Raw genomic sequence first — 26469 nt, forward strand, 5'->3', positions numbered from 1 at the left:
TTATTCTACTTTAATACTAGAAGAAAACAATGAATCAGGAAAGGGAATATGGAAATTGAGCACATATGGGAATATAAAGAAGCCAGACAACAGAATGCCTCCAAAATATATATCTATACAAAAACAAATCTGTTATATATTCTAAATTTGTGTATCTACATACCAAATAGATTACATTTACCTATATAAACATGTTACATTTACCCATATTAATAATAAATATTTAACAAAAACACATTATATGGGTAAATTTATTGAACCCCTAGTACTAGTCATATAACAGACAATCCATAAATATTTCAAATACATGAATGAAAATATACGTACTCACATAGCTGCATGCTGTGGCAATTAAATTAAGATGAACTGCTGCTAATTTTCATCAGGTTGAACATGGACTTTTGTTAATTTTCATCCAGTCAGCAATGCCCGGCAGGTTCAGAAGACTCCAGAAGAACCCATAACCTAGAGTCACAAGCATAGGTGTGACCTAAGTGTTTTCTAACCAGGACAAATCAACTGAATTCCCTATGACATGTACCTGAAACTATTTAATTCTAAAAAGTCTGTTCCTGAAACTCAAAGACAATTATTTTGCTTTGTCCCTATTGTTACAGGCAAGATCACGTTCTAAGAATGGTCATTATGGAATGGAGGAATGAATTATTTGTCTAAGAATCAGAAGGAAGAACTGCTTTTCCCACCCAGCTTTGGAACTAACAAGCTGATGACACTTAGTCCAGTCCCTTCTCTGCAGATCTTAACTGCTTAATCTGTAAACTACATAGTTGGATTTCACAATCCACAAGGTTCCTTCAAGCTATGCAGAAATTTATTTATTGTATAATAAATAATATTTATTATTTATTTAGATTTGACCCTGACTGTCAAATCAGTAAGGTTAATAAAATTAAAAATTATGACCAAAAGAAAATATGTTAAAAATAAGTGCTAACATACTTGCCAATTAAATTTTATATTTAGTTCTGAGCAATCAGGGAAAAGTGAGAAATGTAAGTTTCACTACTTTCATTTTTGGAAAGGGAGAAGCTTTCCTTTTTCTTGACGAATGACCTTCTGTGGTACTAATCCATGCCCTAACTGAGAAGATAAAATGTGACCCCAGCTTCACAGGATCATTCCCAGGCAAGAAACCCCTCCTCATACTTCTAGGTAAAGACTAAACATTCAGATGGCGCCATTTTTCGTAGATAGTGTAATGTCATCATGAGGTCACTGGGTACCACACAATTGAGGAAATCAGAACCCAGAGACATTAAGTAATATTTCAGAGGCCACCCAGGTAGCCATGAACGGCAGAGAGATTAAATACTCAAGAGTTCCTGACCTGGAGGTCAGCGCGTGGTTTTAGGTAACACGCCCCGGGACACACGCGGCCCTCTGTGCATGTGCGCAGAGCTGAGTGTCCTTGGAATGTGACACGAGCTGCACAAAACGCAAAAGAAGCTGAAAGGCAGCGATGCCCTGGGGTCTTCTGGGGCATGTGGGTGTTCCTTTCACTCCGCCCCATTCCTTTCACCACAGCTCAGTTTGAACTTGATGAATTAAGTGTGAAGTTTCCTTCCACTTCAGTGTGGAGCGCTCTTCCAGGCTGGGCGCCCGCGGTCCGGAAACATCAGCGTGTCTACAAGATGGCGCTGGGTGTGTGGGAGAGTCGCACTGGAGACGTTGAGCTAAGAAACCACAGCAGGTTAAGGACTGGGAAAACATCTGGCTCCAATGGAGACAGCAATGGCCTCCCACGAGCCCAGACACAACACAGGGCTGTCAGTTCCCCCTCTGAAGGCATTCTATCGCCCCCAGGAGGAGCCTCCAGGGACTGAGGTCACCAAAACACATATTAAGAAAACATTTTGACAGCAATTTGTAGGAACAGGTCCCTGATTTCCTGGTCTGAGGAGAGTCTTGAGGCTCTTTGCTGCAAGAATGAATTCGGGGGCCCTTCCTCTGATGTCCTGAGGGGGAGTGTGGGGGGAGTCTGAGAAAGGTGATGGAACACAGGTTCCAGAGAAAATCTGGGAATAGTGCACCACCCAGAAGAGCGATTTTTGTTTTAAAAACACAAAATAACTTGCCAATCAGTGCTCCCTACTCCCACCCAAGTCTTTTCCCCCCACGAACAAGACTTCCAATAAGCATCCAAAAATCATCACTTTACTTTTGCAATATCTGCACAGGGTTTTAGAAATGAAAGAATCCTGAGCTGGGCATGGTGGCTGACGTCTGCAATCCCAACTACTCCAAGGCTGAGGCAGGAGTATTGCCTGAACCCGACAGTTCAAGACTAGCCTGGGCAACATAGCAAGACCCTCCCCCGTCTCAAAAAAGCAAAGAAATCTTAAGAACCATTTATGCACTTTGGGAGCCCAAGGCCAGCAGATCACTTGAGGTCAGGAATTCCAGACCAGCCTGGCCAATTTGGTGAAACAGGGTCTCTACTAAAAATATAAAAATTAGCCAGGTATGGTGGTGTGCGCCTGTAATCCCAGCTACTTGGGAGGCTGAGGCAGGAGAATCGCTTGAACCTGGGAGGTGGAGGTTGCAGTGAGCAGAGACTGTGCCACTGCACTCCAGCCTGGGTGACAGAGGGAGACTCTATTTCAAAATAACAAAGAACCATTTATGGCCAGTAGAATAGCAAAATGATTATGCCACAGCTAGTTAGTGGAAACTCTGGGAATAGGCCTTAGCTAACCCAGCTCCTAATTGGGGCTCTTTCCTTTTATTCATCTTTTTTCAACAAACATTTATTGCATGCCTACAAAGGCAAGAGAAAACATGGCCAACCATGCACGGCTCTGAAAACTTTTGGCTCAGAAGTGACACATATCGTTTCTGCTCACATTTTATTAGACAACCAAGCAAGTCATTGTCCATGCCCAATTTCAACAGGCAGGGATAGATTATCTTCCCATGGAAGAGGCAAAGTATTTGTGAACAGTAAGACCGTCCTCCACAAAAGCCCAGGGTCTAGGACAAGGGTTGGTTTCCCTATATTAGCTAAGAAGTTAGGAGCTCAGCAGATGAATCAGCCTGCTGGAGACAACCACAGTTCCTCATTCCTCAACCAAAACTAGAGACATCCAAGAGACATGGACACTGATGAGGAACATAGGCTAGAAGCACTATTTGGAAGTTCTTTGGGGGAGAAAATAGTTTTTTCCATCTCTGGGAAGTCAAGGACATATATTCATGAGCTCCTTTTAACAAAGGACCTAAAATTTTCCATATATACACAAATATTTGACCAGATGGGTCTCAGGTCCTGAAGATGAAACACATCACCAAGATGGCGTCTGTTCTTGGCTCCTTCCAGCATTCCAGACCCTGAAACCAGATGATCTTTTTAAAACAAAAATCTGGTTGTGTTTTCCACTCTTCTTCTACCTTCCCATGTACAACTTTCCATTGCTTAAAACATATCAATGGCTTTCTGTTGTTTTTACTCTGAAGCTTAAAATCCTAACTAATGGCTCCAGGCTCTCTCTGTTCCATGTACACAGACCTGCTTTTAGTTATTTAGGATCTCTATGGTTCTTCCTATCCACAGAGCCATTCCACATGCTATTCCTGCTATCTAGAATGCTTTTCCTTAACCCCTTCATCCAGGTAATTCCTTCTGTCTTTAGATCTTGGCTTATTGCTATTGCCTTAAGAAAGTTTTCCCTGACCTCACCAAGTCAATCTCTCTCGATTACTCATACATCAAGTATTTATTGAATACCTACTAAGTTCCAGGCATTGACCTAGTTGGTAGGAACATAAAGGCAATGAGACAATTGACATGCCAGGGAGGGACAAAAAATAAACAATAAAAATACCACTGTCAGGTATGACAGGTGCTATGAACATGAAATGAACAAAGTAAAGGGTGAAAGGGCCAAGAACTATTTTAGATAAAGTGGTCAAAGTTAAGTGGTCTCTGAAGCTCCTCTGAAGAGGGGACCTGTAACTATACCCTAAATACAGAGAAAAACCAAGCTCTGCTACCTGTAAGAAAAATGTTCCTGATAGAGGGAATGACAATTCCCAATGCCCTGAAGACAGGGTGTTGGAAGAATAGCCAATGTATTATGACTTATTTCAGTACTTTGTAGTTTATCATAGCATTATCACTATATGATTTAAAAATTCATTTCTGTTACTTGATTAATGTTCATTGCTCCTCTAGACTATTACTTCAAAAGGCATAAAGGCAGGAGCTGTATCCACTTTTTGCTCATCATTGGACATTGAATCTCCTATGTTGTGCCTGGCACCTAGCACACAGTAGGTCCTTAATAAACATTTGTAGAATGGTGAAGAAATGATGGCTAAATCAATGAATGATAAAGCAGATCCCCAAATGACTACAATCTTAGGTGTTTTCTCTGCCCCACTCATATACATTCAGAACTCTCCTCTAAATGCCAAGAGCTGTTTTCCTGAAAATCTTGACCTGAATACTTTTCTTCTGATGAAGATAGCATGCCTGGTCAATGAATTCCAGAGGGTCAGTGCCCCCAAGAAATAGCCTGCTACCAGTGGCAGACAGGGAGTCAGAGGATAAATATGCCCCAGCATCCTTGTCCCTTAAATGGGATAACTCTAAGGCAGTGGTTTCTCAGTCCTTCATAAATGATTCCCCCAGGGGACATTTGACAATGTTCAGAGACCTTTTAGGTTGTCACAACAGGTAGGAGGAGGGGTGGGGAGGAGATGCGACTTGCATCTAATGGGTACGGTTCCAGATGCTACTAACCATCTGACAGCACAAAGGACAATCCCCTAAACCAAGAATTATCCAGCCCCAGATATCAACAGTGCCAAGTTTGTGAAACCCTGCTCTAAGGTATCTGTTCTACATGGTCTCCTTAAATTCCCTAGCAGAACCGAGGTCCAGTTGCCCATGGTGGTGACTGGTTTGATAACATATCATTTATTGGTTTCCTCCCTCCTCTTCCCTGTCTCACTTCCCAGGTGGTGTTTCCTAGGATCACCTACCAAATAAACGACTTTCCCTCAATTCCTCATTTCAGATTCTGCTTCGAGGGAAATCTAAACCACAAAATATCCCTCAAATCTTATATTTCTCAGCAACTAGTCTCTCCAACTCTTGGCCTGGCTGTGTAATAAACTATGGGACTGGCCTAGGAGACCCCAAGGAGTAAGCAGCTAACACTGGCATCTGAAACTGGCTCGTGAGCTACAGCTCTTAAGGAAAGGCTGTACCACCTGAAAAAGTGCCTGGTTTGGGGAAAAGAAGCTTACTTCCCACTGGTACCCTTGGAGAGTCATTCAATTTGGAATAGAGACAGGAGAAAGAATGGCGAGGTTGGAAATGGAAAACCTGTTCAAATCCCACCTCTGTTGCTAACTGGATCCTTTTTCCTGGTCAAGTCTCTAACTTGCTGTATACTCCATTTTCCCATATTTCAAATGAGTTTGTTGGGTTGGAAGATCACTGAGGACTCTTGGAGGCCTACCATTCTAGAATTATAAGAAGAAAACACTCACCTTCCATATCCCCTCCACCATAACCCAAGCATTGTCTTCTTTGTTCAGAGGCCTCTTCTCCTGGGGCCACCTGGGACTCCTCCACCCCCGAGCTGACACACCTCCCACCATAGCACTTCATGGCAGGTCTCTCTTCTCTGTCTGCCTCTGTTAACACTTATATGATCCACATGCTTGCAGCTCAGTTCAACTCTTAAAAATCATCTCGTCTCTGGGCTTTCATTTCCTAGAGACAAAGGCATGAAGAAGTTGGCTCTCTTTCTCAAGATTGCAAAGTTACAAAACCCAGCTCCAAGTCCATGACCTTCCCACCCACCACACTTGAACAGGTGGACAAATACACCTCAGCATGCACTGGCTATATACTGGGTATGGATTTCAAGTGCAAAGGAAAAAGAAAAAATTTAACTCTTTCTCCTATTTAATAAAAATAATTAAGAAATGGAATGTTCTGATTGAAAATTACCAAGCATATGATGTATGTATGGATGATCAGTTTTTGAAGAAGTGGAAACAATTAGAAATTAGAAAACAGAAGCCCACATCCTTTGAAACCCATCCTGCAGGTAAGTGAATACTTTCTTCATGGTGCCTAAGGCATTTTGGAATGGCAAAGATAACAAGAATACCTGGCATTGGTTTATCTCCATGTCATTTGCTGTTCCGGTTTATTTTCAAAGGTTTGTGTAGCAATCAAAAGAACTAGGCAATAATTTAAGTGAGGCTGAAAGCATCAGCCAAGGGTGTGGAATTTGGGAAAATATATTATTGCTGTGCCTCTTCCTGATAAGAAAATAAGGATGATTGTTTGCCTTTTATTTGTTTTTGACAAAACAGAGTTATTTAATAAGTGAACATACATCAAAGGTAAATATGGTTTTATAAAGAAGTTCTGAATATTTTATTATTAAAGTAACAAACTCATTTAGCTCATTTAAAAATTCTAAAGTTATAAACAGTAAGTAAAACAAATAGCATGAAAATAAAATTATAATTGCCTTTAATTTCACACTTAGAGATCACCATTACTTGCTTCATGTATTGCTATCTAATATTTTCAGACTTTTTTTTTTTTTTTTGAGACAGAGTCTCGCTCTGTCGCCAGGGTGGAGTGCAGTGGCGTCATCTCGGCTCACTGCAACCTCCACCTCCCAGGTTCAAGTGATTCTCCTGTCTCAGCCTCCTGAGTAGTTGGGACTACAGGCACATACCATCACACCCGGCTAATTTCTGTACTTTCAGTAGAGATGGGGTTTCATCATGTTGGCCAGGATGGTCTCCATCTCTTGACCTTGTGCTCTGCCCACCCCGGCCTCCCAAAGTGCTGGGATTACAGGCATGAGCCACCATGCCCGATCCAGACATTTTTAACAAAAATAAAATTCATATTGCCTAATATGTGTACAATTCTTATATCTTTCCATTTCACTTTTCACTGTGTCATGAACATTTAAGCATGGGTTCTGATTTTTTAACAATTGTGTAATATTCCATTTATCTATCAGTCAGTGAAAAACAGATTTAACCAAGCCCTCATTGCTGGGTACTTAGGTTGAATCCAATTTCTGTCTCCCACCGAAATCTCTGAATCTCCGCTAGACTCCAAAAAACAAAATCACTGGGTCGAAGGATATAAACATTATTTAAGGTTTAGAGAAGGTTTTAAAGCAATAAAGGCAAGAAAATATTTAGTACTTATTTAATTTATTCCTAACTTGCCTAACAAAGATTAATGACCCTGGCCTTGTCCACAGATTTGACTATAATTTTTCATTTTCACCTTGAGACCTGATTTTGGAATTATCTCTTTAGACACTGGCTCTTTAGGCAGAGTCTAGCATCAAAGTTTTTAAGAGGATGATGTTTTCTGGGGTACTGGAAATATTCTACTTCTTTATCTGGATGGGGGTTACATAGATATATTCAGTTTGTGAAGATTCATTGAACTGTACACTTATGATTTATGCACTTTTCTGTATGTTTGCTTCACTTAATAAAAATTATGCTTACAAAAATAATGCTTCATTAAATCATGAAATGTAAATTTCCTCAAGTAAGCCCTAAACAGCCATGAAGTCCTTGTGGTTTTGGAGATCAAATAATATGAGTATTTGAAACCACTAGATGTTTTACAAATAATTGTTATCATCATCATCTGAATGAAGTCATTCTTGCTAAATATATGATAAGGTAACACTCTCAGAAGGCATTTTTATTTTACAATCCAATTCATTCTGAAATTGGTGAGTTGACAGGTATGGAGAGGGAGTCTTTGGATAGGCAGTTTTTTCCCATGCATACTTCCTCTGATTCCCTCACCCAGGGAGTAAGGTACATGTAGCATGGGTAGTCAGGCCACTCAGACTCTAATTTTAGAATCCAGGATTCCCAATTAAAGATTACCCAGGACACACAATTCAGCAAGTTCATCAATATCCAGACTCAGGTTCTCATCTAAGAAATGTGGCTTGGTTCTCTCTGGACAAGGCCAACACGTACAGCTGGGAGGGTTGCTCGCTGCACAAGGACACCTGGCTAAGGTATTTTAGGGGGATGATGTCCAGGGCTCACCAAGTCATACATCCTGGCTGGGGATTAATCCACTCAGAAGAAGGGGGGCCTTTTAAAAATATAGACAAAGATGCCAAATGGGGCTCCCATGCTCCATCTCTCCCACTTTTAGGCCAAGCCCCATGGACTAACTAGGCTGATCCACCATGACAGTGGGCATTATTTAGGCAAGAAGTCATCACCAGGCAGGGTATGCTCCCACAACTGCACAACATGGGTTTGCCTTTAGTTCTAAAACAGACCCTGTCAGCCCTCTGCTCTGGATGAAATCCCCAGAAACTCCTGGGCTCCTGACACCTGTGATGGCTCATTCATTTGTGAAATTGGCTGAGCTATGGTGCCCAATTATTTGGTCAACCACTAATCTAAATGTTGCTGTGAAGGTATTTGGTAGACATAATTAACATTTACAATCAATAGACTTTAAGTAAAGTAGATTATCCTTCATTATGATTGGACCTTATCTAATAAGTTGAAGGATTTAAGAGCAAAAACTCAAGTTTCTCAAAGAAGAAATTCTGACTCAAAACTTCAACATGGAAACCCTGCCTGAGATTCCAGCCTGCTGGACTGCCCTACAGGTTTCAAACTTGCTGGCCACCATGATATCATGAGTCAATTCCTTAATAAATCTCTTCTGTCTCTTTCTCTCTCTCCCTTTTTTTTTTTTTTCCTAGACAGAGGAGTCTCGCTCTTGTTGCCCAGGCTAGAGTGCAGTGGCACGATCTCGGTTCACTGCAACGTCTACCTCCCAGGTTCAAGTGATTCTCCTGCCTCCTGAGTAGCTGGGATTACAGACACCCACCACCATGCCCAGCTAATTTTTGTACTTTTAGTAGAGACAGGTTTTCACCATGTTGGCCAGGCTGGTCTCGAATTCCTGACCTCAGGTGATCCATCTGCCTCAGCCTCCCAAAGTGATGGGATTACAGGTGTGAGCCACCATGGCCAGCCTCTCTCCTCTCTGTCTGTGTGTGTGTGTGTGTGTGTGTGTGTGTGTGTAGGTGTACATGGAGAGATACATATATATCCCACTATGTATACATATTATACCCTATCGATGTATATATACATAGATATCTTCTGAACTCTGTTCTCTGGAGAACTCTGACAAATGCAGCCCCTGAGAACTGCAGCCCCTGCAGTGGAACAGAAGCTGATGCGAAGCTTCTTGATTCTCATGAGGCCTTGCACGGGAAGAAGCATCCAGGAACACAGTGGTTCAAGCCAATCCTAAAAAGCAAAAACCTACAAATGCAGAAATCCCATTTAGCCCTCATTTTAGAAGTCTTTGTAAAGCTTCTACTTACAAATACATGCTCATAGCAGACGATTTTAAGAAAATAATTAAACAGGATAAGATTTCAGGTGTCAGGATCTTAAAGTGACTTCAAGTTTTCATCATTTAGAATGGGCTTTTCCATGCATGATTTCACTTGATCTGGCCGTACCTCTCATGGAATCCAATTCCATTAAATTCTGGACACGTGAAATAAATGGCATAAAACATGGGAAGAACCAGGTTGTGTTCTGCCACTGAAGCCCATATGACTGCAGAGGAGTTTTTCTAGGTCCCTTGGGCATTGTGTTTTTTAAATAAACTACGTCATTCAACTGATATTAAAAGCAAAGTGAATGTCTAAAAGTAGTTCAAACAAGGACATCTCCCCTGGATTTTCATGAGCAGGCCCCAAGTCTGAAATGACATATAATGTCTACTAAAAAAAAAAAAATCTACTTAGAAATTGCAGTAAATCATTTTCTTTCCTCCCCTCCTTATTTTCCTTTATCTCTTTGGTAGATTAATCTGAAGAACTTGGCCCAATCACCTCTTTTCCTGTGTGCACACACCCTTTAGACACCTACAAGCAGATCACTATCATCCTGGGAATGATCATGGACTGAACACCATTTTCCCCTTCACCAGCTTTGCACTTTCTCATTTGGAAGCCTCTGGCTGTCAGTCAGTCTACATCTTGCTCATTTTTTTTTGTTTGTTTGTTTTGTTTTGTTTTGTTTTTTGGCACTATTTCCTTTCAGGTCTGCCTTTCTTCTGTCAGAATTCCTCTGACTAGGACATAGTTGCCTTCTAGCTTTTTCCACCTTCAGCAGGTAGTGTTCACTGGAAGGGAAAATTCTTAAGAAGTCTTGGTAGAGTAGCCCCAGTCATCTGCTATGTGTGCCAATGATGATGAAAATAAGGGGGAGAGGGGTAAGAGAAAGAAGAGGTGGAGAAAGTTGAGATGAAGCAAAGATAATTGCAAATTTCTTGCAGATAGGATCTGAGTCTTGCTCATCTTCAAATCCTTACTGCTTAACATCTATGTGCCTAGCACATAGCAAGTGCTTACTCAATGGCTGGAGAATCAAACAATAGAAAAAAAGAATGAATAGACATGGAAAAGAACAAAGTCTGTAGGGAGGAAGACAGGGAGGGAAAGAAAAAAAAGAAGGAAGGAAGGAAGGAAGGAAGGAAGGAAGGAAGGAAGGAAGGAAGGAAGGAAGGAAGGAAGGAAAGAAGGGAGGGAGGCAGGGAGGGAGGGAGGGAGGCAGGCAGGGAGGGAGGTGGGCAGGGAGGGAGGGAGAGAGGGAAAGAAAGAAAGAAGGAAGAAAATAGGTGACGATTCCTGGCAGTATAAGAAAGCTAAATAAGGCTGGGCACGGTGGCCATGCCGGTAATCCCAACACTTTGGGAGGCCAATGTGGGTGGATCCCTTGAGCCCAGGGGTTCAAGACCAGCCTAGGTATTATGGTGAAACTCTGTCTCTACAAAAAATACAAAAATTAGCTGGGCGTGGTGGCACACATCTGTAGTCCCAGCTACTAAGAAGGCTGAGGTGGGAGGATAGCTTGAGCCTGGAAAGCAAAGGTTGCAGTGAGCTGAGATTGCCCCACTGTACTCCAGCCTGGGCAACAGAGCCAGACCCTGATTCAGAAAATAATAATAAAATAAAAATAAAATAAAGAAACCTAAATAAGGCACTGTTTCTTGAATGATTGGTGGTTTGAATCTCAATTTTGGAACTCACTAGCTGGGTCACCTTGGGCAAGTTTGTTAAGCTTTCTAAGCCCCAGTTTCCTGATTAGTATAATGAGGACTATTATAGCACCTACCTCATTGGGTTGTCATGAGGATTAAAGGTGGTAATACATGTATATAACGCTCCATAAATGTGAATTATTTTATTTTCTTTATCATCATCATATCATCACGGCAGAGTGAGGACACCATCTCGCAATGTTACTACTCCCTATTGATCTTTAAACTGGGTCTCTTGTTCTAGAAATATCTTGATTTAGTAACCAGTGAAATATTGAGAAGCCTATTTTGAGGATGTTTGTTGGCTGTTACTCAGGAGGCGATTTAACATGTTAATTTTGTGTTCTGACAGTGCTTAAGGACATGATGGAGTACATTAAGAACTGTTAAATTTTTATATTTTCATCAATGAATTTAACATTTCTTCTGAACGTTCAAAGTATCAACTAAGAATATGAAGGAAATGCATCTTTCATCACTGTATTAATCACACTATAGTGAATTTTCACTCCCCGGGTTAACAGAGGAATGTTCCCTTACATCCCACAATATTTCCAACAGCCCAAACCCACACAAGTTTGGCAGGGACCCAGGGCTCACGGGTGCTCACTCACCTGACAAGCAATCACACTTCATTTGCAACAAGGAGGAATTCCCTTTCTGATGACAGATGCACTTTAGGGACACACCTGCTGGGCTGGGCACTGTCTCATGACCACTCAGGGGAACTGACCCAACAAGCTTTCCAAACAGGCAGGTAAACATCAGTCCCAGCCTATCCATCCACAGCCTCAAGAAAATGAATGCAGAGAGCTCAGGGAGTTTTCCAGGGATGACAGGTGATAGCAAAGATTAGAAGGTGTAAGGGTCTATGTCTTAATCCCATGTTCATTCACTGTTTTCCCTCCCATTCACCCAACAGTAAATTAAATACTTGCTTAAAAAAAAATATGGGCTGAATCACCATCTAGTCATACATTTGTTTTACAAAATCATTACCCTCAGGCTATAATTTTTCATAGGTCTCTGCCCCTCTTCTTGCTTCTCCTATCCCATGGACCTAATCTAATCATATAACCTTTCACCCAGACCAGATTCAGCCATATGATTATTTTCTTTAAAGTAAAAGAAATGACCACCTGTGTCATGGTACACAAGGTTTACAGATCGCAGAAAACACACAGCTATTAATGTCTGATTTTAAAAAAAACCTTCTTCCTAAATCCTGGTTCTCATTATCCAAGAGTCTCTTTCCTTAAAACTCCAGGAAAGAAGCTGTGAACGACAGCAGCTCATCTCAGTTGCACATAATAATTAAAATGACAGCATTTATATTTGACAAGTTAAACTCCTAAGCAAGGAGCTCTAGTTTCATTTACGAGAGGCTTCTTTCTTTTTTTTTTTTTTTTTTTTTTTAAAGCTACCCAATAAAGAGCACCATAACAAGAGAGAATTGCCCTTGGACATAGATGGACAAGAAAAGAACTTAAAGAGAAAGTCAGGTCCTCCAGAGGATATGCTGCTCACCTGAGGCCAAGACTTGGTCAGTTAACCAGGAACTCACCAGCTGGGAGTTCCCCTGAAATGCCTATCTTTCATCCAAGCTGGACAAGCTTGGATTCAGACTCACGGCACTACAGGCCAAGTCCCCAGACCTGTGAGTGCTGGGTGAACCTGAGCAGCTCATTCAAACTTGCTGTGGCCTTGTTCTCTCTATGAAATGGACAGACTGCCCACCTCATGGCACTGTTATGGGAACCAAATGATTTCATGTGTGAGAATATCTAGTAAACTGGCAAACAAGATAATTTTCAAGTAGAGCAATCAGAGAAGGCATCATGGCCAGGAGAGGAGTCAAACCAAAGGGGCAGGGTCTCACTAGGTAAAGAGCAAGAGAACAATATGGCAGGTAGTGACCATCACAAGAGCAAAGCCAATCAGGTGCGGGTGGTGAATGAGACTGATGGGGGACGACAGAAGGGCAGCGTGCTAGAGTCGTGAGAAATCGGCCTTTGGTCCTTCAGTTTGGATATCCACAAGGATCTTGGGATTAACATTTTACAAAGTAGTATTTTCCATAATAGTTTGATAAAATCTTAAACTATACAAAATGCCAATTTTCCATAAGACATTCACGTTCTTGCTCACTTTTATTGACAAACAATTCTCCCAATAACTATGCACCCTCTAGGCAGTCCCTCATATCACTAAACCAGAGGTCCTCAGTGTGTGGTCCCTAGACCTGTAACATCAGTATCACCTGGTGTGACAGGCACAATAATGACCCTTGCCAAAAGATGTCCTCATCCTAATCCCTGGAATTTGTGAATATATTGTTACATGACAAGGAGGAATTAAGTTTGCAGATGACATTAAGGCTATTAGTCATTTTGCTTTAAAATAAAGATATTATTCTGTATTATCCAGGTGAGCCCAGTGTAAAGACAAGGATTGTTAAATGAGGAAGAGGGAGGCAGACAGTCTGAACCAGAGAGATGGCATCTAAAAAAAATTCAGTCAGCCTTTGCTGGCTTTGAAGATGAAAAGGGGCCATGAGCCAAGGAATTCAGGCAGCGTCTAGAAGCCAGCAAATGTAAGGAAATGGATTCTCCCCTAGAGCCTCCAGAAAGGAATTCTGTCCAGCCAACACCTTGATTTTAGCCCAGTGAGACCCATTTTGGACTTCTGCCCTCCTCCGGAACTGTAGAATAATAAATTTGTGTTGTTTTAAACCACAGATTTTGTGGTAATTTGTTTCAGCAGTAATTGAAAACTAATATACCTGGAAATCTGCTAAAAAGGTAGATTCTCTGGCTGCACCCCAGAACCACTGAATCAGAAAATCTGAGGGTGGAGCCCAGCAGTCTGTCTTGAAACAAGCCCGCGGGGCGATTCTTATGCCTGCAAAAGTTTGAGAACCACTCACTAGACTAAGCAATCACAGTTATTCCCCTAAAGCAAACACATTCAGACACAGATGGCCAAGAAAACTCAACACTGACAGTTAATGACTTGATTAACCATGATAAAATCTACCAGGCCCATGTCCTGCCTTGACAAGCACACAGTAGGAAACCAACCAAGTCACTGGTGATTCAGACTCCTCTGGGCTTAGGGTCCTCGCTGAGAACATCAGTGGTGAGTATGCCCTAGTCCCAAAACCTATTCTGGAAGCTCCTTTTTGAACTCCTATCTGATTCCAGCTAGACTTTTGGCAATGGGAGTCATTTGCCTCTTTCTCACTAAACTTGAGTAGCAGGAGAAATGTGAGTAGGTGAGAGTCCAAGTAAATCAGAGATTTCTGATGGCCCATTCCAGAAAGGAGAGGCAGAGTTAACTTAATAGACTCAGACTTGAAGGGTAAGAGTTCTCATAGATCATAAACTGGTTCCCCTATCTCGCATGTGGGTCCTGCTCGCCCCCACCACTGCAGCATTGCCACCAAGTGGTGAGTCAGCCTCAGCTTGAGTCTCTCCAAGAATGAGGACCTCACTACCTCCAGTGGTAAACTGTTCCATTTTGAGAGGGCTCCAATTATTAGACCTGAGGTCCCTTCATTGGGCATCTGGTTTTCTTTGGTGCTGATGCTTAATTTCCTTCTGGCCTCTGCTGACTTCTCTGAAGTCTCAGGTGCACACTCACATGCAAGACTGAAATACGACAAGGTTGCAGCCTCTACTACCACTACATGCACTCACTTGTTTTCTCAGCACTATTAGCCTCCACTGACCTCAAAGGAAAGCATGTGTATAAGCTGGGCAGGAGGTAGGCATGGGCCCTGTTAAAGGCAAAGTGCTTTAAAAGCCTTTGATGAAAGGCATTAAGGCTTGAAAGGGTTGTTTCTGAAATACTACACCTCCCTTTTAAGAACTCTTAAGATCTGGAGGGTGATACTCTCTCACCCCAGAAGAATTCAAGCATGAACGTTCTTAGAGCATCCAATTAGGAATCCAATTCCATCTCCCCAGATGCTCATTTCCACCATAATTACCTAGTTGAATCTGCATTTTTGTTTTTTCCAAGGAAGAGACCAAGCTATGCTAAACACTTTCTCAGAGTTAAATAACCATTGGTGGTATTGACAAGTAAGATATAAAGCCCAATAGCTCCACTTAATACACATAGCCATAAATAGAAAGAAAACTCCAAGGCACTCTTTTAGTACATAATAATTTAGTAATCCAATTATTTTGTGCATCTACTATGTGCCAGGCACTAAGCTAAATACCAGAGAGTATGATGAAGAACTAGAAAGACATAGTAGCTACCCTCCTGGGGCCTAGAGATTTCTTTTTTTTTTTTTTTTTTTTTTTTTGAGACGGAGTCTGGCTTGAACATCAATTTGGCTGTATTTATAGGCTCTTGTGGCTTCAAACATTTGTAAAATAATTTACAGAAATTTGTTTGTTGGATTGGAGTGCACCTGGATCCCTAATTCAGATGGCTAAGTGATGTATGTGTTTTTAGAGAATGAAGCTGGAAATCCAAGACAAAATATTCCCTAGATTTTCAGACATTGCATATTAAACGTATAAAATAATCTTATTCATTGATATATTGGGTTTTTTATGGAAACAACTGAACTGGTGTGCAAGAAGGGATTTTTTAATCGAATGCATGGGGGGGTTATTCTTTCTTACTCTATGTCTTGATGTTTATTTCATCCAGAGTTCAAACTTGGTGGCCAGTGTCACTTGGCTAGCAGCAGTGATTTGTGAGCCCACAGTATTCCCTGTAACCTCCACCAACTATGAGAAACTGGCTCCCTCATTCCACTTATTAGCAAAAAAGGATGAACTACCCACTTCTGTCATCATCACCACAAGAATAGTTTAGATTTTATCGAAAATTCAAGACCTTTATGTATCTTCAACAAGAAAATGAAGAAAAGTTATGACTTGCATCATGTTACACCCTAAAGTGGAATCTAGGGTAAGAGAAATAATGGCTGAACCCCTCAATAAAACTGTCATGTAATGAAGACACTCAATAGCCCTGTGGGGAAGCCCACATGGAGAGAGGCCCACATGGAGAGGAAGGAATTTGCCAGCCCTTGCCAGCCCCACCTTGCCAGCCATGTGAGTAAGCCACTTTGACAGTGGATCCTACAGCTTCAGTCAAGCCTTCAGATGAGATCTCAGATATTGTGGAGCAAAGACAAGCAACCCAAATGTCCCTTCTCTGAATTCCTGACCCACAGACACTATAAGATAATAAGTGATCATTGTCGTTTTAAGCTACTAAGGCTTAATTTGTTAACATCATAATTACCACATACATATTACCATATACATCTATGTGAAAATAACTCTTTTTTTTATTATTATTATTATACTTTAAGTTCTAGGGTACATGTGCATAACGTGCAGGTTTGTTACATATGTATACTTGTGCCATGTTGCTGTGCTGCACCCATCAACTCGTCATTTACATCAGGTATAACTCCCAATGCAATCCCTCCCCCCACCCCCCTCCCCATGATAGGCCCCGGTGTGTGATGTTCCCCTTCCCGAGTCCAAGTGATCTCATTGTTCAGTTCCCACCTATGAGTGAGAATATGCGGTGTTTGGTTTTCTGTTCTTGTGATAGTTTGCTAAGAATGATGGTTTCCAGCTACATCCATGTCCCTACAAAGGACACAAACTCATCCTTTTTTATGGCTGCATAGTATTCCGTGGTGTATATGTGCCACATTTTCTTAATCCAGTCTGTCACTGATGGACATTTGGGTTGATTCCAAGTCTTTGCTATTGTGAATAGTGCCGCAATAAACATACGTGTGCATGTGTCTTTATAGCAGCATGATTTATAATCCTTTGGGTATATACCCAGTAATGGGATGGCTGGGTCATATGGTACATCTAGTTCTAGATCCTTGAGGAATCGCCATGCTGTTTTCCATAATGGTTGAACTAGTTTACAATCCCACCAACAGTGTAAAAGTGTTCCTATTTCTCCACATCCTCTCCAGCACCTGTTGTTTCCTGACTTTTGAATGATCGCCATTCTAACTGGTGTGAGATGGTATCTCATTGTGGTTTTGATTTGCATTTCTCTGATGGCCAGTGATGATGAGCATTTTTTCATGTGTCTGTTGGCTGTATGAATGTCTTCTTTTGAGAAATGTCTGTTCATATCCTTTGCCCACTTTTTGATGGGGTTGTTTGTTTTTTTCTTGTAAATTTGTTTGAGTTCTTTGTAGGTTCTGGATATTAGCCCTTTGTCAGATGAGTAGATTGCAAAAATTTTCTCCCATTCTGTAGGTTGCCTGTTCACTCTGATGGTAGTTTCTTTTGCTGTGCAGAAGCTCTTTAGTTTAATGAGATCCCATTTGTCAATTTTGGCTTTTGCTGCCATTGCTTTTGGTGTTTTAGACATGAAGTCTTTGCCCATGCCTATGTCCTCAATGGTACTACCTAGGTTTTCCTCTAGGGTTTTTATGGTATTAGGTCTAACATTTAAGTCTCTAATCCATCTTGAATTAATTTTCGTATAAGGATTAAGGAAAGGATCCAGTTTCAGCTTTCTACTTATGGCTAGCCAATTTTCCCAGCACCATTTATTAAATAGGGAATCCTTTCCCCATTTCTTGTTTCTCTCAGGTTTGTCAAAGATCAGATGGCTGTAGATGTGTGGTATTATTTCTGAGGACTCTGTTCTGTTCCATTGGTCTATATCTCTGTTTTGGTACCAGTACCATGCTGTTTTGGTTACTGTAGCCTTGTAGTATAGTTTGAAGTCAGGTAGCGTGATGCCTCCAGCTTTGTTCTTTTGACTTAGGACTGTCTTGGAGATGCAGGCTCCTTTTTTGGTTCCATATGAACTTTAAAGCAGTTTTTTATCGTGAAAATGGCCATACTGCCCAAGGTTATTTATAGAAAATAACTCTTTTTTAAGAAAAAATGATGAGATTCAGGATAGTGGTTACCTCCACTGAGGAAGCAAAAGCATAAGATGACACAAATAATTATTAAGTAATTGGTAAAGATCTATTCTTGGTGGAATGGTATGTTCACTAAGATAGATAGATAGATAGATAGATAGAGACAGATAGACCAACCGACCTTGCCTGTTCCACTGATGATAGTGTGTCTAGAGCCAACGGTTGCATTTAATGTAATTGGATTGTGTTAATCCAATTCTAAGCACATGACATCAAATAAATAGGGAGTTAGTTATTACCCGGTAAAATTTGAACATGTTCCCACGCTTTACCCAGCATGTCTACTCCTGAGTGTAAACCTTAAGAAGTTCTTGCACCAGAAGACAGGTACACTATTAACAGAAGTATTTTGTTGGAGTATTTTGTTGGAGGATTTAATTGGATTCCTAATTGGATGCTCTAATGGTATATTTGGATATACCAAATATCCAGCAATTATAAAATGAATAAATGCATTGTGGTTATCAAACAGTAGAACATTATACAGTAATACATGCTAATGATCAACATCGTGGATAAATCTCCACTGAACATCACAGACAAATATCTAGAGGTATGCAGCCCAACAGAACTTTCTACAATGATATAAATGTTCTAGAATATGAAGTTGACCAAAAAAAGCAAGATAAGTGATTCCATTTCTGTGAAGTTAAATACAGACAAAACTAAACAACAGATTGATTAGAGATGCAGATATGGCATTAAAACTATTGTGAAAAGCAAATATATATACATGCAAAATTCATCATAGTGGCTAGAGGAGGCAAGAGGATTTAATAGGACCAGGGCACACACAGGGATGTTCAATATTATTGGAAATATTGTCATTCTTCAGCAGGGTGGGGGTAGATACATGGATGTTCATACTTTTATTCTTAATCTGTACACCAATGTTGTCCACACTCTTTAATATGTACAAAAAGTATAAAACATTATGAGTACCAACCAACAAAAATGAAACATCACCATTATATGAAAGCATTTCTTGTCCTCTCAATGTCCCCAGAATCAGGTCTACAAGAAAACTCCCCATCCTAGGTTTCATCTTTCCCTCCTCTGTATACAAAAACACATACTGACTAAATATTCTGTAGCTTTACAATAGCAACACCATACTAAACTGTCACACCAGCAGTTCTCCAGCTCAGACTTGTGGACTGTTTGTCAGTTCACTATTTAATACCACATGGTGCCGTGAACACAGTGTTGAATTGAGCAGCAGCATCCATGATTCTGGGGGCTGCTGAATCACTCCCTAGGCAAATCATTTCATCCTCTTTTCTCAACTACTTCAGAAGAACCACTGGGGTTAACCACAGCTGCTCCATTTTCTAATGACTTTATGTTGGACTTTTTCATTTGGTTTCTTTTTGAAGCAAAGCTTCCACTGCTTTAAAAAGAAAAAAAAAAGAAAACACTTCAAAAACCTCTGGGTCAGATGATGACTAAGAATTTTCTTTCTGTAACATTTTAGAATTCTGTGTTTTGTGAAAGCTATGTTGCTGGGCCTGGAATATTATTAGATGGGTCAATTAAAAAGGACTTAAAACTAGATAACAAACTTGGCATCTTATAGGAAAAGTCTAAAAGTGTATTACCAAGAATAACAGATTATTCTAGAAGTCCTCTAGCAAAACAATTCAGATTTTCCTTCTTTGCTCCTACTTCAGAACCCACCTAGGAATCTGATGATATTTCTGGCTAACACATTTAATCACTATTAAAGAGAAATTGCGGAAGAGGGGCTGTGGTCAGGGGCATTTTCTGCAAGGGGCAGAATCAGAAGGTAACTTTCACAAGAGCTCCTGGTGGCCCACAGCTCCCTCCTCTGACCCTGCTAGTCCTCCTGTGTGTCTCAAACTCAGGGGAGGGTTGCCCAGTCTCTCGGCCATGCTGTCCCCAGGGTCTTTCTCCTCTGCCCTCCACTCATTCTACTTGGGTTTCTCTTGCACTCTGCTTGGTCAATTATATGTCAAGTGTTCTAGATCAAACATCATCATGAAATCCCTATCTCCTGAGCATGAAGAATTCCAGGCACCAGGTAGAGTTGCCTGCATGGCCACAACCTTCTGTCTATCTGTATTTAAAGTCACCCTTGCCTGTGGTCACTGAGCCTGTTACACTCAGGACTGCCTGACAGGACAGCTTGAGAGATCCATCCTGTGGCCAAGATCTCAACATTACTGTCTTAAAGAATTAGTCATTGAATCTTCATCACACTTTGGGGCGAAAGAAGCCCCACTTTGGGCTTTGCTCTCTGCCTCAACTCATTCTAATTTTCAAATAAAACATGCCAATTCTGCTCCGAAGAATAATAGAAGAAAATAGTAATTTTAAAAATATATGTAGGCTTGATCAAACTGATCATACTAATGAGAAACTTAAGATTCAAAATCACAAAGAGTTCTGCAAGGTGCAATTCTGATGTGCACTCATGATGAGTGCACTACTGAAATTAAAGCTGTCATTCTTTTGTATCTTTTCCCTCCTGTACTTCATCTAGGGGATCTGAACTCCCAAGAGAATCACACAGCCACATGTCAATTTCCAGCTATTCATACTGAGTTTGAAATGAGAGTATTTTTAAAGTATTGTCAGTAAAGGTAAGTAATATTCTCCTTGGGGGATAAAATCACCATAGGAGGATGTAAACTGTTTTGCATCAGCCAGCCCAGAAATAAGCAGTTTCTTCAAATCACACAAATAATTTCACTCCATTTGGTCCTATTGCAAAAAGCCTCTTTTTTTTTTTTTTTTTTTTTTTTAATGGGATGGCTACTAAACATACTGGCTTGTCCCATCCATTGTCTGGAAAATAATTCTCCCGAAATTTTAAAGACAAAATTGAGTGAAAGAGGCTCAAAGCAATCCTCTCTCTCTCACGGAAGTTATACTCAGGCCCTAAACTCCAGGATGCATGAACTCAGTGGCCAAAGAATTCAAGCTAATCCATCCCATTCTTGGCAGTTGGGTCTGGTGATCCAGATGCACATGCTGAGATTTGAAGGAAACGGGCACCATCCCATTAGAAAGCTGGGTCTATACAGAGTGGAAGACTTCCATTTATCATGTTACCTTTTTTAAAAAAGAAAAAAAAGCAACAAGCAGTATTTGATGTTTCTAATTATATGGAGAACTTCAGCCCGTTCTCCTTCACCCAGCATTCCACACTCTTAAAGCAGACCTTAGCCATCCAGCCTGATCTCCCACTGCCCCCGAGGCATTTTGCCAGGACTAAGATGTTTTTAACCTCTAACTCCAAGTGCATTTTGTGCATAATGCTGACCCTGAGAACCCTCAGAAATCCTCAAATTTAAGATCACCCAAGATGACTTTATCCATATAAACCCAAAGGGCAGAGAAGAAGCAGAACTATCCCTCCCATCTACCAATATCTTTAGAATCCAAGGCTAGACCATACTTGATTTGCAGATGTTCAATGAGTGGCCCAGTCTCATACACTTCCTTGATGGCTTTCAAATTTGTTGCTTCATATGCCAAACAATGAATAATCTATATCCACTTAATGAGTAGACAATCAATAAGTGGTGCCTATGATTATTACCTAATTTTTTTCTTTGCTATTTTAATCAGAAGCAGGGCTGATTAAAAATGATTTTGGACTTGGATAAGAGCCTCAAGATTCAAGTTCTCCAATACCCAGCATGGATATATGCCAAAGACATATCCAAAGGTATAAAATATAGATGGATATCAATATATTTATCAACAGATATCAATAGAAAGTTGCTATCTCTGTTCTTAGAAAATTACTAATTTTTATATTAAAATATTTTTCTCTTAGTAAAACATTAGTCGTAGGGGATAGTAGCCATTGACTTATTTGACAAAATAAGAAGTCTGGAAGTCCTATATCAGTCTTCAAAATTATTTGAAAATGCACTCACCTATGAAATTCAAAGTCTAGGAACCACTGACTGGAGATGGGAGACCTCACCAACTTCAGCACCGCATGACGTCCTCTCTTGCCCTTTCTATTCATTCATTCATACCTTCATACCTTTCTTTTTTAAAACTATCATTTATGGAAGCACTGATTCAGTGCCTGGCACTATGCCAGAGACTGGAATTACAGGTGTGGAATATAATCTTGGTCCTCAGGGAGCCCACAGTCTGGGAAGCGGTAGACAGGCCAATAGTTATTCTACAAAAAGTCACTGTTTTTATGTTCTAACCATGATAGATTCTAGAAAAGGAATATCTGCTCCTCCAGAACTCAACCTCTCATCCTTTTAAAGGGCTCTTTCTATATACATGGCATTTCTCACATTTTTTATATTCTAGAAGCCTTAAAAAAAATAGAATTGGCCTTGACCTCTCTCCACCTCTGAGAGGTTCTCTTTGGATGCTCAATAAACAAGTGTTCCAGGCTCATTTTGACCTTTCAGTTGTTTCCTTCAGACCCAGTTAACATTCAATAAACCAAAACATGTCTTCCTTGGTGTCCCACGATTCACCCTGGCATATGTTAATTTTAATTGTGGTACGTTGTTCCTAAAATATTTCTCTTATTATAAAACACATCATCTTTCCCAAAGGGGAAGGAAACAATTACAGGGCTATTTAAACAAGAAATACATGGCAGGTCATAATCACAAATTAAAGTCATAAAAAGAATCATAAAATTTAATGAAGACAAAAGGTAAAAACGATAAAAGCACATCTTGTCCACACAGGAGGTAAGAAGCTCTTCCACTTCAATTTCCAACTCACACCCGGCACCCTTTGGCTGGTGAAATTTGTTTGTGACACTTCACTTTGACACTTTATAGCACATGAGGAGTTAGTGCAGTGATATATTGGTAAGCTCGCTCTCTGAATTAAAAAGAAAGCTCTGATTTGTGGTATTTAACAATTTCCAAGGGGACAAATATTCTCACAATGAATAATTTCAAATGACCAACAGTTTAATGACCAACTCACAAAATTTCTGAATATTTAACTACCAGTTCTCATAAGCCCATGGGAGGTAGCTCCTGCACACCAGTGGATGACTGGAATTTGCGAGGCGACAGCTCCCATCCTAGATCTCCATTAGGAAGTAAGTAAGGACCAAGGGTTTTTAATGGGGCTAGGTAACTCCTTGAATTAGATGAAGGAAGCTAGCACATTAGCAGTGGTGTATTTATACATTACTGTGATGAATCCAGTCAAAGGCTTTGGGGCTAGAGTCAAGAAAAGATTGACGGTTCAAGGAGGAAATGGGGGAGGAGAGGATTGTCCAGACATTGGTGGGTATAGAGGGGCTGATTACAGCAAGCTGGAGGAGCAAAAGGGCATGTCGGGGGGCTTTAGGGAAGAGAGAAGGGGAGGGCCTGAGGGGAGAGCTGAGAGAAAGATGGCGCCCAGAGAGGAGGCAGGTACAAAATTGACCCAATTCCCAATGGTACCTTCAACTGCTACATGTTTGCAGAACAGAGTCCCCTGAAAATTTCCACTTGATTTCCAAGGAAAATTGCCATAAATATTTTGTTTTCTGTCCTGTGGTTTGTCCCCCCAGGAATGTGATCACGAGAATGTGAACTCAAGTTGATAGCTCCTTGATACACATATGGAACAGTTTTGGGATGGGAAAAGACTTTTTTAAACTGAAAAACAAATCCCTGAAGAGCAACTTGGCTTTTGGTTAATAGATCTGATGATTTAAGGGGAACGAGAAGTGTGGCAAAAGGAGGTTTTTGAAAAACTAAGTGGCTCTTTCTTTAGAGCAGGGCTTTATCATTCTATAGCCAGAGCACACACTTCCCATCCCTCTTCTTTCCCTAGGCTCCAGGAGCTGGACTCTGCTTCCCCAAAGGCCCTGTTCAGAAAAGCTAGACTCCTGATTTCTTCCCAAGTGACTGTGTCCAAAATATGCACACATATCTCTTCGTTTTTTTAAAGAGGTTTACTGAATAAGAACAGAAGCATTGCTAAAAACAGGCATTGAGAAGGTTGCAGAAAATATTTTTTAATTACAGAAATATGATATATATTTGTTATATATTTATAATTATAGAAATATATATTATATATTAATTTCTGTAATTAAAAATATATAAACAGAAAGAGAGATTTTTTTTTTAATTATCCCTAGGAACCCTCATGTTCGCTCTTACGGCCTTCAACTGATTAGATGAGGTCCACCCACATTATCAAGAGTAATCTTCTTTACTTAAAGTGAAGTGATTGTATACATTAAGTACATCTACAAAAATACCTTCACAGCAACATCTGAACTGGTGTTTGACCTAACAACTGGAACTGGGCACCATAGCCAGAATGAGACATAAAATTAGCCACTCCAGGTAGAACCCTAGCTCACCCTCTCTGACCCAAGGCTGAAATTTCTTCTCCAACACTTCTGTAATCTTCCCTTGGGTCCTACCCCAGAGTCTGCAGTTAGTCATGTGGTCATTACCACTTTGGCCCACATCAAGTCTGTTCCCTGTGGCTTCTGGGAACCCACTATTACCTTTGGGTTACCTTCTTTCTGGTGGGTTCTATTGTAAACAATGGCTCTAGCCTCTTTTGAGGCTCAGTCTCTTCCATCTTTTGTCTTGAATTAATATTTGGGTCCACAGGACCAAATACCATTACCAGAGCGCCCATCTATATCAAGTCAGCTCCCTATAAGAACCCACAAGTATATGCTGCCTCCTTCAAAGGAAAGGTGTCTGTTACAGGTCAGTTATGGACTCTGGTCTGTGTTGTCCTTGCTCTGGGACCCAAAGATGTCTGCCACCTCTGGGGCCTTACCAAACACAGTGGCAGCGGGAACATGGGAAGCCCTGTACCAGCTCTTAAAGCTTCCACTTAAGAGTGATGCACTTCCACTCACACTGCACTGGCCAGAACATACCACAGGGCCATACAAACCACAAGGCAGCCAGGAGCCACCACCCCACCATGTACCTGGAAGTAGATCTGGAATATTTGGTGGCCAGCACTGACTGTCATCACACGTTCTCTTAGCTTACCTGCACAGCTGAGGGGCATGACTCAAGCCCAGTGAGCTGTCAGTCCCTCTTGAATCAGACCCCCAGCCCCCTTCTCCCACCTCCCAGGTCCTTGTGGGTCTCCATCAGGCACACTCACAACCTTCCTTCTCTGTTCCTTTCTGTTCCTTTGCCTTTCCCACCCTGCCCACACTCAGAAATGACCTTCCAAAATCAATGCTGGAATTTTATCATGGAAACATGCATTGCACAAACAGTGTTAATTTTTTTCTAGACTTTATTTTCTTTAAGTAATAACATTAATCTTTTAATTTAAAATTTGATTTATTAAATAGACTAGATTTGCCTTAGTCCACTAAAGAGAAAAAGGATGATTTCCACACAGGTTTCCTGATCCATTACCCTGACTCCATGCTGCAAACCCATGCAAGACCAGGACCTACCTGCCCTCATACTTACCATGCTCCTGTGTTTCTAAAAATATATAATAACAAGAGAGAATTCTTATGAGATAACATGTAAGCAAGACAATTTCTGTAATACAGAATAATCCCAATTTTTTGAAAAATACATATTTATATGTGTAACTTTTAATGGGTCTAAAAAGCACTTCAAAATATTAGAAGATTATTTCTGGAATATGGAAGGAGAATTGACTGATATTTTCTTATATTTTCAAAATAGAACTGTATGTATATTCTTCTAATGAGGAAAACTTTTTTTTTTTTTTTTTTTGAGATTTTTTGAGACAGAGTCTCACTCTGTCGCCCAGGCTGGAGTACAGTGGTGCAATCTCAGCTAATTGCAACCTCTGCCTGCTGGGTTCAAGCAGTTCTTCTGCCTCAGCATCCTGAGTAGCTGGGATTACAGGCACATGCCACCAGGCCTGGCTAAGGAAAACTATTTTTTTTAAAGGTTCTAAAGTCATGGATGGAGCCTTTTCACCCTCTCATTACCTTTTAGTCACTTTTATAGACAAGAATATTTCCTTACATGTAATTACACTCTTTTATGTGGTCACATAAATCTGTTTCACCCTTTTAGGGTAATTGAAGGGAGAAAAATGTCGGGGTTAGGGATGGACTAAGAGATGTAAAGTGTTAACTTAGATTATGGGAACAAGCCTAGAAAATTAGCCAGGCTCATTGTCTCCATTCCCGTTTCCTCCTTTGGTTGCACAGAATCCACCCAGAGGAAGTTTTCTGCTCTTCTCCTCCCTGGGGGACCATCATTGTGCCTCTCCAAGCTTCAGTGGCACTGAGAGGTAGGGGCAGGCTAGAATGGAATAGACACAGCACAAACAATAAGCCCACCTGAGAGAAGAAGCCTCCTCAGCGCCCAGGCGCTGTCACAGGTCAGCCACCCAAGGTCCCACCAGGGCTCCTGCATGTTCACAACTCTTGATTTATCCTGTCATATGCGAGGCCTCAGGCTCAGTG

General features: G+C 40.8%; 1 long non-coding RNA gene across 1 annotated transcript; it reads right to left on the bottom strand.

Annotated features, from left to right (window-relative positions):
- Window positions 1-333: 333 nt before the first annotated feature.
- On the bottom strand, window positions 334-26469 carry LOC119621468 (uncharacterized). The gene is made up of 4 exons (XR_005238046.2): window positions 26344-26469; window positions 5518-5743; window positions 1349-1694; window positions 334-465 (listed from the first exon to the last, which is right to left on the bottom strand). It is a non-coding gene; the product is annotated as an uncharacterized lncRNA (long non-coding RNA).

The sequence above is a fragment of the Chlorocebus sabaeus genome, chromosome 4 (genome assembly GCF_047675955.1).
Source record: "Chlorocebus sabaeus isolate Y175 chromosome 4, mChlSab1.0.hap1, whole genome shotgun sequence".
Lineage (NCBI taxonomy): Eukaryota > Metazoa > Chordata > Mammalia > Primates > Cercopithecidae > Chlorocebus > Chlorocebus sabaeus.